This window comes from Chanodichthys erythropterus, chromosome 3 (genome assembly GCF_024489055.1).
Source record: "Chanodichthys erythropterus isolate Z2021 chromosome 3, ASM2448905v1, whole genome shotgun sequence".
Taxonomy (NCBI): Eukaryota; Metazoa; Chordata; class Actinopteri; order Cypriniformes; family Xenocyprididae; genus Chanodichthys; species Chanodichthys erythropterus.
Genome location: NC_090223.1, coordinates 64,422,078 through 64,435,614, shown reverse-complemented (window position 1 = coordinate 64,435,614; position 13,537 = coordinate 64,422,078). Strand labels below are relative to the sequence as shown.

General features: G+C 39.5%; 2 pseudogenes; both read left to right on the top strand.

The window, feature by feature from the left end:
* LOC137005239 (uncharacterized) overlaps positions 1-13,537 on the top strand; it is a 615,607-nt pseudogene that overhangs the window by 584,193 nt on the left and 17,877 nt on the right.
* Positions 4,915-5,031, top strand: LOC137018216 (5S ribosomal RNA; annotated as a pseudogene).

Sequence of the window (13,537 nt, the reverse complement as noted above, 5' to 3'; positions counted from 1 at the left end):
AAATGCAGTTATAAGCCCTGAATGCCTGAGTCTGTCTCTCTCATTCAAAGTCAGCTAAATGCTGTTATTTAAACTTGTGTGGTAACAAGCTATTTATTGTAGAGCACAATGCTCCAAAAGAAATCATATAGACATGTTAAAAGAAATGAGTGTCATTTGAGGGCAATTTGTTGTTAAATTTAAATCACATTCCTAAAATGGCTTGTTTTTCATTGTGACAAGTCCACAACTATGCCAGGGGACAAAACCCTGAGGAGAAGAAGATTATAAAGAGCTGATGGATGTGAGTTTTCAAGAGCCAGCTAAGACCATAAGGTGATTGTCCGTAATTTCTGAGGAGACCAAAATTTATTAACATGATGTTGGTTGCCTTATGGGCAAGAACTGTAGACATTTAGGATTCAGCATTATGATGATGTAACCGGGTGACGTATAGGTTGGGTACTACAACTCCCAATAGTCTTTGGGACAATTATAAGAATTGCGTCATTACTTAGTTGGCGCGCTATAAATAGACACACGGAAGTATAGCGCGTCTTCTTTTCATTCATTCATTGAATCTGGAAATAAGTGTGAGCTTGCATCAGGTAATGTTGTTCTTGATAGTTATTTTAATTTAACTGAGGGCTGTGACTGTTTTGAGCAAAGACACTCTTATATTGCCTCATGCTGTTCATGTTTATAATTGTTTGTCTCTAGGTCACCTTTATGTGATTATTGAACGCGGGGCATAAGGCAGTCGTATATATTTGTTTTATCGAGGTAATGTTGATGCAAATATAGTAGGTTAATTTGGGTGAGCAGAAGGTCGTTTTATCTTGTTGCATTTCAGAAGTCCTTGTGTGTTGATGGGGATTGGCCTGGTGATACAGCCTTCAGAGTGTTGAATGAGTGAGAGCGAATTAGGTAATGACAAGTACTATTTAGTTTTTATTTATTTTATATGTTTGAAGGTGGTTTTCATGAAACTTTGTTTTGTAGGTTCCTTTTAAAGAAGAGCCGTCTGGTTGATTTATTCTTCCTTTTCCTTTAATCCAGTTAACTTAAAGGTATTTCAGTAGATTAAATAATTTGATTCATGCAAATGTGTATTTCAGGCATTAAAAAAAGGTTTTATTTTGCAGGACTAGCACGACTATTGTTACTATTTGTTTTCTTTTATTTTTGATGACTGATAGATTTTATGTTGGTCTCAGCATTGAAAGTATGTGGACTGAGGCTCCTCTGTCAAAGCTGTATACTATGTTCTAAACATATGGTTTTCTATGTACTAGAACCATTTCCATATAAGGCTGTACTAGGAGTGAATGTGAGACAGGGAATGGTCTCTGCTTTTCTGTATTACTAGAAGAGGAGAAGGTCCTTGGGATGTTAAGGGACCTCATGGGTACCTGACCAGTAGATGACCATATTTAGACTTGTTTTTCTATATGTATCACATTCCAATACCATGATCTATATGATGTATTCTCTTTCTCATTGGCTGAAACTATACTACACCCCTTGTACTCTTTCTATATATTCTCTCTTTTCTTATCAATAAAATGAGACTATATTCTCCCTCAGCGCTGAGTGATTGCTCATTCAATTGCCAAATAAGAGGTCTGGGATGAGGCATGAATTAGGAGCAAAAACCTAACAATTTGGGGGCTCGTCGGGATTTCTCCAGACAGGTAAGAAATAAAATGCTTAAGTGCATCTTACTGTCTGCTGAGAAATTGATCCTTGTATTTTTGTGCCGCACTTTTTTCATATTTGTTAAAAGTGGATATCCTCGTATTTTGATAAATACGGGAAGAGTGAAAGAGGATTGATCACCCTTTCATTTTTTGGTGTTATCCTCACGGATTATATGCGTGGGAAGGGAAAAGATGAGTTTGAGTTGAAGATTTTCTCTCTCTTAGTCCATTTCATGGTGATATCCTCAGGTCCTTGTTGGCAGTTGAATGAATAATACTGAATTTAAAATTTTTCTTTTTGCCAAAAATACTAACAAGTTAATATAAAGCTGCAGACTTTAATTTGTATTCTGTTTGGCCATTCTCTGAAATTGTAAGGCTTTTCTTTAAGCAAAGGAGAGATCTTTGTTGGCTGTTTTAAATGGGTGAAACGATTAGTCGACCGTTGATAGGGGAAACCCCAGGGGATTTGATGAATCACAATAATAAAGCGTTTTTTACTGAACCCTATCTCTCTAATCTCGCGGGATGGTCAGAAGGGAAAATACAATTAGATCTGTATCCCCGCAATGGTTCTTTTAAAGATGAAGATATGCGTGCTGCAAAAGATATGATCTTTGGTTCTTGGGGTGACCCAGGATGGTCCATTGATTATATGAAAGATGCGTATAAAGTTTGGATGAAGATGAAAACTTATTGGGATAAGGGTCCAGAGTTGAAAAAACAAGACAGCTCTCTCTCAGTCTCAGCTGAAACCTGATGTGTCCCTTCCTTCATATGAATGTGTTGTTTCTGCTGAAATTCCAAAGCCCTTGACCAATCGATTATATCCGCAGTTGCCGTCCACAACTGAAGTTTTTCCGTTTGTACAGCTTCCAGATGGTTACAAAATTACTCCTCTGAGTGTTACGGAGGCAGTGGCTATTTGCAAAGATCTGCCTGATCCGGCTAGGTCACCACATCAATTTGTGGCAGTGCTGCAACGGTTAACTGCCTACAGTCACTTGACGGGACGAGATTATCGTTTTATTTTGACTAAAACACTGCCTGCGGAAATCACAGAGGAGGAAATGATGGAAGAAGTTGATTACTTAAACCCCATCTACGATACACCGCCTGTTCGTCGTGTTGTATCTCAGAAAGCTGGAGATTCGAAGTCCCTTGATTTGTCTAAACCTTCACGAGTGCTTCTAATCACTGATTCGGAGGATGAGGACGAAACAGGTGATTGGATTTGGGCCAGCTCAGGTAAACTTAAAGTTTTTTTCAAACAATTGACTGCTTTTTTGTTAAAAGTGTCTTCTGCTAAACAAGACATCTCGCATGCAGCCAATACCAAACAGAGAACTGGTGAAAGCCCTGTTGCATTCTTTAACAGATTTAAACATGCATGGTTTGAGGAATCTGCGATTCCTATTGAACAAAATTGTCCATTGTTCTTAAATACGTTCCTAAATAATATGAACAAAGACACTGCGCAGTTAATTCGTATAACAACTCCGAATATTATTACCATTTCTGTTGATGAATTGGGACGACGCTTGCGTGAGCTTTCCTCTGCTGGAGCTTTTGATGTCTCCAGGGGCAAAACTCCTGCAATGCTTCAAGTGAATGCTGCTGTGAATCCTCGTCCACAACAATTTGGAAATGTGAGACGCTGTTTTTATTGTGGCAAGCCAGGACATCTAGAACGTGACTGTAGGAAAAAGGCTTGGGATTTGAGACGGAGGTCAGACAAGCAGAAGAAGAAGGGCTCTGGTGGTGGCTTGCAGCAAAAGCCCCCACTTGTGCTTCCTTCTGCAAAGACTGACAGACAAAATCCAGTGTATCCCATTTCCTGGCAGCAATGACTGAGTTCGACTGAGCCCTCTTCTGATAATTTTTCATTGATTTCTTTGAGTTATCCGAATGTGTCAACTGTTTTGCCATTTATTGAATTAAATGTTGACCATAAACCCTATGCTTTTCTCATAGATACGGGGGCAACTATGTCATCGTTATCCTCTCTTGTTTATGAGGGCTCGATTACAGGAAAACATGTAAACTCTGTGGGAATCAATGGTGTACCTGTGAGATGTGAAATGACACCAACATTTCCGGTTACTTCTAATGATATTCCATCATTGTTTAAAATGCATGCTTTTTCGATAATACCGAATTCCCCATTTTCTCTTCTGGGACGCGATCTCTTACATAAATTAGGTATTCAACTTAATTTTAATGCTGACTCTCTACAACTTATTTTTCCTGCAGCCTTTTCTCTCACTGTTGATACAGGAAATGCTCTCCTTGAGGATGATTCTGCAACTGAGCTCAAACAGGAAATTGAGGGCGTCAACCCCAAGTTGTGGGCAGCCCATAAGGATGACGCAGGATTCATTGATGTCCAGCCCTATGTTGCTAAGCTAATGACAGACAAGCCTGTGTATCAGAAACAGTACCCCCTCTCAAAAGAAAAGGTGGAGGGTATTCTTCCTGTTATTGATAAATTACTGGCTCAAGGCATTCTGGTGCACACTCATTCACCTTATAATACACCAATTAATCCAATTAAGAAAGCAAATGGTTCTTGGCGTTTAACTCAAGATTTGAGAAAAGTTAATGAGTTGGCAACACCATTGTCTCCTATTGTACCTGATGTGCAAACTATAATTAATTCAATTCCTTCTGAACATTCTTTTTTTACTGTTTTAGATATTTCCAGTGCTTTCTTCAGCATTCCTGTTGATCGCCAAACACAGCCATTGTTTGCTTTTACCTTGGAAAATTCACAATTAACGTGGACAAGACTCCTACAAGGGTTCAGAGATTCTCCGGCTGTTTTCTCTGCTGTAGTGCACGCAACGCTGAAAAATGCCAAACTTCCTCCAAACACATGTCTGCTTCAATATGCAGATGACATCCTTATCACAGGAGCAACTGAGGACATGTGTGCTGCTGCCTCTAAAATTGTCTGCAATATTTTGGCAGAGGCTGGTTTCAAGGCATCAAGAGAGAAACTACAGTGGGTACAGAGGAGGGTCGAGTACCTTGGACATGAACTGTCACAGGGCAAAGTGCAATTGTCTGCTGACAGAGTGAAGGCTATTGCTACTTTCAAGCACCCATCAACACGGAAGCAGATGCAAAGCTTCCTGGGACTGGTTAATTATTGCCAATCATGGGTGCCCAACTGTTCCATGTATGATAAAATCCTACGAACTGCTACTCTGGGGGACACAGAGGACATTACATGGCCAGCAGCCATATCACCCTGTAGCCCAAGACTGGTTGCCCACTGAAGCTAAGCAGGGCTGAGCCTGGTTAGTACCTGGATGGGAGACCTCCTGGGAAAACTAGGTTGCTGCTGGAAGAGGTGTTAGTGAGGCCAGCAGGGGGTGCTCACCCTGTGGTCTGTGTGGGTCCTAACACCCCAGTATAGTGATGGGGACACTATACTGACAAAAAGCACCGTCCTCCAGATGAGACGTTAAACCGAGGTCCTGACTCTCTGTGGTCATTAAAAACCCCAGGATGTCCTTCGAAAAGAGTAGGGGTGTAACCCCGACATCCTGGCCAAACTTGCCCATTGGCCTCTGTCCATCATGGCCTCCTAATCATCCCTATACACTGATTGGCTTCCTCACTCTGTCTCCTCTCTACCAATAAGCTGGTGTGTGGTGGGCGTACTGGCGCAATATGGCTGCCGTCGCATCATCCAAGTGGATGCTGCACATTGGTGGTGGTTGAGGAGATTCCCCCTTCAATATGTAAAGCGCTTTGAGTGCCCAGAAAAGCGCTATATAAATGTAAGGATTATTATTATTATTATTACAGCTGAGATGGATCAAGCATTCAGACATTTGAAATCCTCCCTTATGCAACCTCCTGCACTCGGCCTCCCAAAATACACTCAAGACTTTCACTTATACGTGCATGAAAGTGGGGGTACAGCCGCAGCAATCCTGGCCCAGGAGCATGGGAGTACTTTTCGTCCCATAGCTTATTTGTCTAAAACTCTTGATTCAGTAGCCAGGGGACTTCCTGCTTGTTTGCGTGCAGTGGCTGCCACGGCGATCATGGTTCAAGATGCTGAAAAAATTGTGTTATCACATAAATTGATAGTGCATACCTCTCATCAGGTAGGAGTCATTATGAGTAATATTTCTACTCAACATATGACTGCTCAACGCCGCTCTGGCTATGAAGCTATATTATTAGCTACTGCTAATTTGATTTTGAAGCCAACTTCTGTTATTCATGGCCCTACTGTACATTTGCACAGGTTGCTGACGCAAGGTGAATTTGAGAGTGATGACCACGAGTGCCTGAACAGAATCCAGATTTCGACTGCCTGCAGGCCAGATGTTTCTACATCTGTCCTGGAGGAGGGGAAGAATTGGTATATTGATGGATCCTGTTTCAAGCCAAATGATAATGTATACTTGTGTGGGTATGCTATTGTTGAATTACCTGATCGTGTAATTGAGGCATACTCTTTGCCATACAGGTCAGCGCAAGTTGCAGAATTAATTGCTTTAACGAGAGCTTGTCAATTGGCAAAAGATCAGTGTGTTAATATATACACTGACTCTAAATATGCGTATAGCATAGTACATGATTTTGCTAAATTGTGGGAAGAAAGAAATTTTAAAACTTCAGATGGAAAGCCAATTGCTCACCATAGTATTGTAGCAGAGCTCATTAATGCAGCACAACAACCATCAAAACTCGCTGTTATTAAAGTAGCAGGACATGCGTCAGGAGAAACAGATGAAGCCAAAGGAAATAGATTTGTAGATGAAGTAGCGAAATGGGCTGCTAAAGAAGTAATGTTAAGTCCACATGTAGGCGAAAGGGGCACAGATGTGCCTATGATGAATTCATTATTGACTAATGATTTGGACATTAAAATATTACAAGCTAACCCTACGCAAACTGATTTGACTTACTGGTCAGACAATGAAGTAAAACCAGATCAAATTGGAATCTTGAGAGACAAACAAGATAGACTTGCACTACCTGCATCTGCGATTGTTATGCTATGTAGATATTATCATGGTGTATCACATGTGTCAAAAAAGAAAGTGATACAAATGTTGAATCGATCTTATTGCATAGCAAATGTTCGAAGAAATACTCTGTTGATATTGGATGCTTGCCTGGTGTGTGCTCAAACCAACAAGCACAAGGCAACTAAACATGACGCTTTACCACATCCTGAGCTACCATTCCAACACTTGCAAATTGATTTTACGCACATGCCTCCTTGCGGAAGTAATAAATATTTGCTTGTGATTGTTGACAGATTTTCTAAATGGCCTGAAGCTTTTCCGTGTGGAAAAGAAAATGCACAGACGGTAGTTAAAGTTCTGGCTAAGGACATTATATCGTGTTATGGTATACCAATGGTTATCGATAGTGATAATGGAACACCGTTCACTTCCAAAGTCACACAATTGTTAGCCAAAGAGCTTAATATTACCTGGAGTTTACATATACCGTTTCATGCTCCATCTAGTGGACAAGTTGAGAACATGAATAGGGTTATCAAAGATCGTCTTAATAAAGCGTGTCTTGATACAGGCAGAAATTGGGTTGATCTGCTGCCTGCCGTATTGACAGAAATTAGAATGTCACCATCAGCAACAACAAAGATGTCTCCATTTGAAATCCTTATGGGTAGACCTTTCCCGACCCCATGGGTCAGAGGTCGCACTGGCAATTTTTCCACAGGTGACACGGAGGTGATCATCACGGATTATGTGGATTCCCTGATTAAAACCTTGAATAGCATCAATGGTGATGTGTCTCTCTCTCCCCCTCTTCCTGCAGAAAAACCCACTCATCCTTTCGTTCCAGGACAACAGGTGTTGATTAAGTGTCTGAAGCCCACAAAACTGGGTGAGCCGAAATATCTGGGGCCCGCCACGGTGATTGCTGTGACGAGAATAGGAGTGCTGACTGACTTCCAGCCGCAGTGGATCCATGCCAGTCGACTGAAAGCAGCTCCATGCCAGGGGAACGTTCTGGTCAATAAGGAGAAGGAAGCCAGTGTGCCAAGGAAAGATCCGAAGGAAGGTGAACCAAGACGTTCAACGAGGAGAAGAAAAAGGAGATTGCTAGAGATCTAGAACCAGCAATAATTATCATCTAAGCTCTCTGGCCATGATTGCTAAATTGATATTTTACCTGGTTGTGCTGACAAATGTGTTTATTCACATACAAGCTGCTGTTAGCACTGGTAATGAAACTTGGGTACATTATGAAGAAGAACCACATGCCTTTGCAGCTAACATGTGGTGGAGATTAGCTAACTACACTGCCAAATCTGAAGGAAAAACAGGTGACTGTTATGTTTGCACCAAAATGCCACATAGTGCTTCTGGACCACATGTAGACGTTAAATCACCAAGGACAGAAGAAGAATTAGAATGTCTTCTTTTTGTTAGCATTACTGGAATGATGGCTCCAAATAGAACTGCAATATGGAGTTGTGGAAAAAGTAGAATAATGATGCTTGCAACGCAAGTACATGCTAAAGTGACAACCATTGGCTCTATTCCAGACTCACTGTTATGTATGGAAAGAGAAACTGGAACAGTGAGACTGGGGGTAATTCCTAAAAGTAAATGTAATCGAACATACCATCATTGCGAGGTAGAAAATATGTCTTGTTGTATGAGTTGTATTTTGCATTATCCAAAAGCTAATATGACTGAGTGTTCTAAAGGAACACCACATCCTATATCTACTATGATTGCTTATGGATGGGCTAATCCTTTTATTCAAGATGTGTGTTCTAAACATTGTGCACTTGTGCCAGGTCAAAATTGCTATAGATATGCTCCTGCTTCATGGGGAACTAGAGCTGTAAAAGATTGGTTTTGGCTGTGTGGACATAAAGTCTACACTACTCTTCCAGAAAATTGGAGTGGAAGATGTGCTCTAGTAACTTTGGAAGAATATTCCATGGTTATTAGACCACACAAACCTCACGTTATGACAAAACAAAAACAGAAAAAGAAACACTCCCTCTCTAGCCGCAGTTCAACTAGTAGTTTAAGCAGAGATAATCCAGTACCAAAGCAACATCAACTCTGGACTGGTACTGAAAGATTCTTTGAAGCAGTGTTTCCAGGAATAGGTGTCTCTAGTCTTCAAATTGAAGTTGAGGTTACAAGATATGAGCTAATTTCATTTATCAATACTACAAGAGACACATTGGCTGGTCTTCAACAGGAACTCCGAGGGCTCCGTTTAACGGCCCTGCAAAACAGGCTAGTTTTAGATCAATTAACTGCGGCAGGAGGAGGAGTCTGTGGTATTGTCGGTACCTCTTGTTGTACTTATATCCCTGAAAATGATGCAGATGGTCATTTAATTTCAGAGGGTTTAAAAAATATGACAAGAATTGCTCAAGAATTACAAGAACGAGAAGTTACTGATAATCAAAGTGGGTTCTTAGCATGGCTCACAGGATGGCAACAAATGCTTGTATCTGCTTTGATTCCTATAGGTGTAATACTATTAATTATGACATTTATTATCTGTTGTATTATTCCATTTATTAGAGCTTTGATTAATCATGCCATGAACAACTTTGTATCCTCTCAATATGCTTTGATGAATAGAACTGTTAAATGTTAGTAATTTTGAAGAAAAATTAAGGAAATGTTTGCTGAAGAATGTTGTGATTTTGAAGGTAAAGAAAGTGATTGTATTTGTATATGAAAAAGTAATGCTGAGACTTGGGTGTGGCAATTTTATTGCCAAAAGGGGCAACTGATAGATTTTATGTTGGTCTCAGCATTGAAGGAAAGTGGACAGAGGTTTCTTTGTTCACGGCTGAAGCTATCCTATGTTTAAACATATGGTTTTCTTTATGTACCGGAACCATTCCCATATAAGGAACTAGGCTCTACTAGGATAGAATGGGAGACAGGGAATGGTCCCTTGCTTTTTGTATTACAAAGCATAGGAGAAGGTCTTTGGGATAGCAAGGAACTCCTGGATAGTTAACCGGGAGATGACCATATTTAGACTTGTTTTTCTATATGTATCACATTCCTATATCATGAGCCATATGATGTATTCTCTCTCTCATTGGCTGAACCTATACTACACCCCTTGTACTCTTTCTATATATTCTCTCTTTTCTTATCAATAAAATGAGATTATATTCTCCCTCAGCGCTGAGTGATTGCTCATTCAATTGCCAAGTAAGAGGTCTGGGATGAGGCACGAATTAGGAGCAAAAAACCTAACACAAATAAAATATTTTTTCTCGCTTCTACCTCTGATAGTAGCACCTCCAATTCATTTTCTGTAAAGTTTTGTTTCTTGCCGCTTGCTTTAGCCATTTCCTTACTGCTTTCTTTTGCCCAAGTGGACTCATTAACATATTTAAATAGATTTAATTAAGGGAGGAGACTGGGCGGGGTGTTGTGCTCGTGCATGTGCGCTCAATTTTACGTTAATTGGGATGTACAAAGAGAATATGCGTGGGATCCTTCGTACGCAGAGATTCATACATCTGGGTTTTTTTGTGCGTACGCACATTTTCAGCTTTGTCCGTACGCAATGTTTTAGAATGAATTCAACGCAAGTCTTTGTACATGAGGCCCCAGGAGTGGCAGTCCTTCAAAGAGCATATGCTTGGAGAAGGGTCATTCAAAGTGAGTGAATATTGAAGATGATCGTGATCTTCAACATAAACATTATAGTTTTATGTATGATGAATTAAATTAATTTATCTTTTTTTTTCAAGATTAGACATTGTGCAACAGATTTAAAAGTTATGATAGCCTTCAAATCCCCCAAATCTACCTAATGTTTATCACTTATACATTTAATTTTACTCTTACGTGATGGGAAAGTAATATTGCAAATAAACCCAACTCACTTTACACCTACCTGTCATCCAGTGAATCCTTACTCAATCTCAAATGTTTTTTTTTTTTACCTTATTCATATTAACCTGCAGACACCTTGTTCAATTTAAATAATGTAAACTAACCTCTAAAATCATCTTCCTAGAGCAAGAACCAAGCCGAAATGATGACCCTGCTTGCCAGTGAGTGTGACGAATGGACGCAGATCTACCCATTACTCAGCCATTTGGCAGCTATTGGACTTTTGGCAGCTCTGTCCACTGTTAACTGTGAGAGAGATTTCTCCACAATGAATAGGGTAAGGATAGAGGGCATGGCACTATGACTGAATTTGCAGCGATGTTTGCCAACCATTGTATTACACAATGAACTGCATCATTATCTTAACTAAAAGTAGAAGCAAAGAGTGCTTCAAATGCAATTGAATTTTTCATTCATATTGATAATAATAATTGCCCTTATTTTCAGATCAAATCAGACCTTCGGAACAGACTACAAGGAGAGCACCTAGCAGCCTGCTTGAGGGTCTCCATCAATGGGCCAAACCCTGAAGACTTTGATTACAAACAGGCTTTTGAACGTTTTTTCTTAAGGCCTAGGAAAATCAGATGTACAGATTCAGGGTGCAAAGTTTGCCATTAGAAAGTTTATAATAGTAAATTTTACTATTATAAACTTTCTAATGGCAAACTAAATACAATAAATATGATATGTAAATATGTAATATGCTTGATTATTCTAGAAGTAAATTAATTAATCAAAGATAAATTGTTTTGCTACATATGTGAGATTGTTCAAATGTATACACTACGTTTGACCCCATTTATGAATTGTCATTTCCGGTTTCTTTTGTATGTGACCTACCATCAACATTCATTTTTGCAACTAATAAATAACTTGCTACTAGAGTACAAAATTGTTTACAAAAGAACAAATTTCTTAATTTATGTAGTCACTTCTTGTAGTCACAATTTTGTTTGGGGGGGGGGGGGGGTGCCCCCGGGCCCCCCTAGAGGAAACGGTGTCCACCCACCACAGTCTCCAAAAATCCTGTGGGAAACACTGTGAAGGCACCTCATTTAACTGATTTCGGACAGACCTCTGAGGCAGCGATACACTTTAATGATCTACAGCAAAATAGAGCAAGCTTTGGTGAAAACTATACAAATATCTAGTTACTACAGTAGTAATTTCTTAATATAAATGACATCAAAAGTGGAAAATGTTGGTCACAAAAGTACATTGACTCAAAACTGGCCAGCAAACACAACTTTTCAGACCTTTATTTTTTAGCTCAACTGTCACAGAATGGAAAGTATATATAATATAATGTAACCAGGGCAAAAACAAAAAGCCTGTAGTCATTCCTACCCGCCATTAGAGGGCACCTTTGTGTTTAGGTAGTGCAGTTCAACAATGAACGAAAGAATATGCGCTCAGGAAAAAAAAATAATAATACGGAGACATTTTTCTGGAAGATAGGAGAAAATCCAAACTTTGGTGTTTGAGTCTGTTTACTGTGCATCTGTGGAAGGTGTTAGGTGTTAGGTGTTATGTACGAACGGATTATGTTATTCTCCCGAGTGACAGAGATTGAGCGTGAGTGTTCGTTCAGTGTAATCATTACATGTTCCCAGCTACCACACGACGTAACAGTTACGTAATGTATTCGTACTTTTTGGTAATGTCATGACTTACTAACTGACAACGTAACTACGACGTCGCATGCCAGTAATTTCATTACCTTCAGATTACCATCTCACAACGTCGTCAGTACGTTCTCCTAACGTTATAAGATTACCCAGAACGTTCCAGATACGTCCTCTATTCGTAATATATTGGTAATTCCATGACTTACTAGTAACGTAACTACAACGTTGTATGCCCGTAATAATATTACCATCAAATTACCATATCACAACGTCGTCAGTACGTTCTCCAAACGTTACAAGATTACCAAGGACGTTCCAGATACGTCCTCTATTCGTAATATAATGGTCATTCCATGACTTACTGGCAACGTAACAGCAACGTCATGTGCTCGTAATTTCATTACCATCATTTACACATTCTTTATATGTTATTATTACCAGAATTTGCAATATAAAACGTGTAATTAAATGTCAGACACAAGACTGAAATGTCCCCTTAAGAAAAAAAATGTTTCTTTTCACCAAATCAGAGTATGGATGACTGTTTTTTTATATATAGTGACGTGACATACAGCGCGCGCCTCCACAAGTGTAGTGCGCGCGTGCCCACAGTATGTTGACAAGAGTGTAAAGTTAATTTTTCTGAGAGAAGAATTTATTTTTCCGAGGTGACAACGAATAAATGGCTTTTATAAAAATGTATAACTTTGGAAAGACGCAAAACCTTTTTTTATTGTTATGTTTACGTTAGTGCAGGTGGCCGTTAGAGTTGTCATGGCAACCGGGAAAACATTCAAGCTGCTGGAGAGGACAGCGTCGAAGTTTCTCCGTGTTTCTCGTCAGTTTTATAGCAATAAAGTTCAACAACTGCGTCAGATTGGTTAAGTAACATTACCCACAGTCTACTTTAAGTACTTTCGTTTTATGTTTCGCTGTAGGCTATATGTTTTTATTTATAGTTTGAGTGTATTTCATTATTTTTATTTGGAGTTTTGTTCATGTTCTGTGTTTTTCAAAATAAATGAATTGAATTCATTTCGAGTCTGCATTCATCGTTCACAGCTGTTGGAATAGCCTTTACATTAGTTTGGGCAAATGAGGACATAAATTAGGTTAAACTACTGCATGTCCGCCCATAGAAAAATAAATAAATATAAGAATTACCAACTGATGACCAACACACAACTATTGATACACAACGTTGCCACGACGTCGCAGTTACCAACTGGCAACGTCACAAAGTTACGTTGTGGCGACGTATAGGCACCTTTCACTTTTCCGGTTGCCACGACGTAACTAGTTACGTCGCCAAGACGAAAGTTTGGTCACCAAA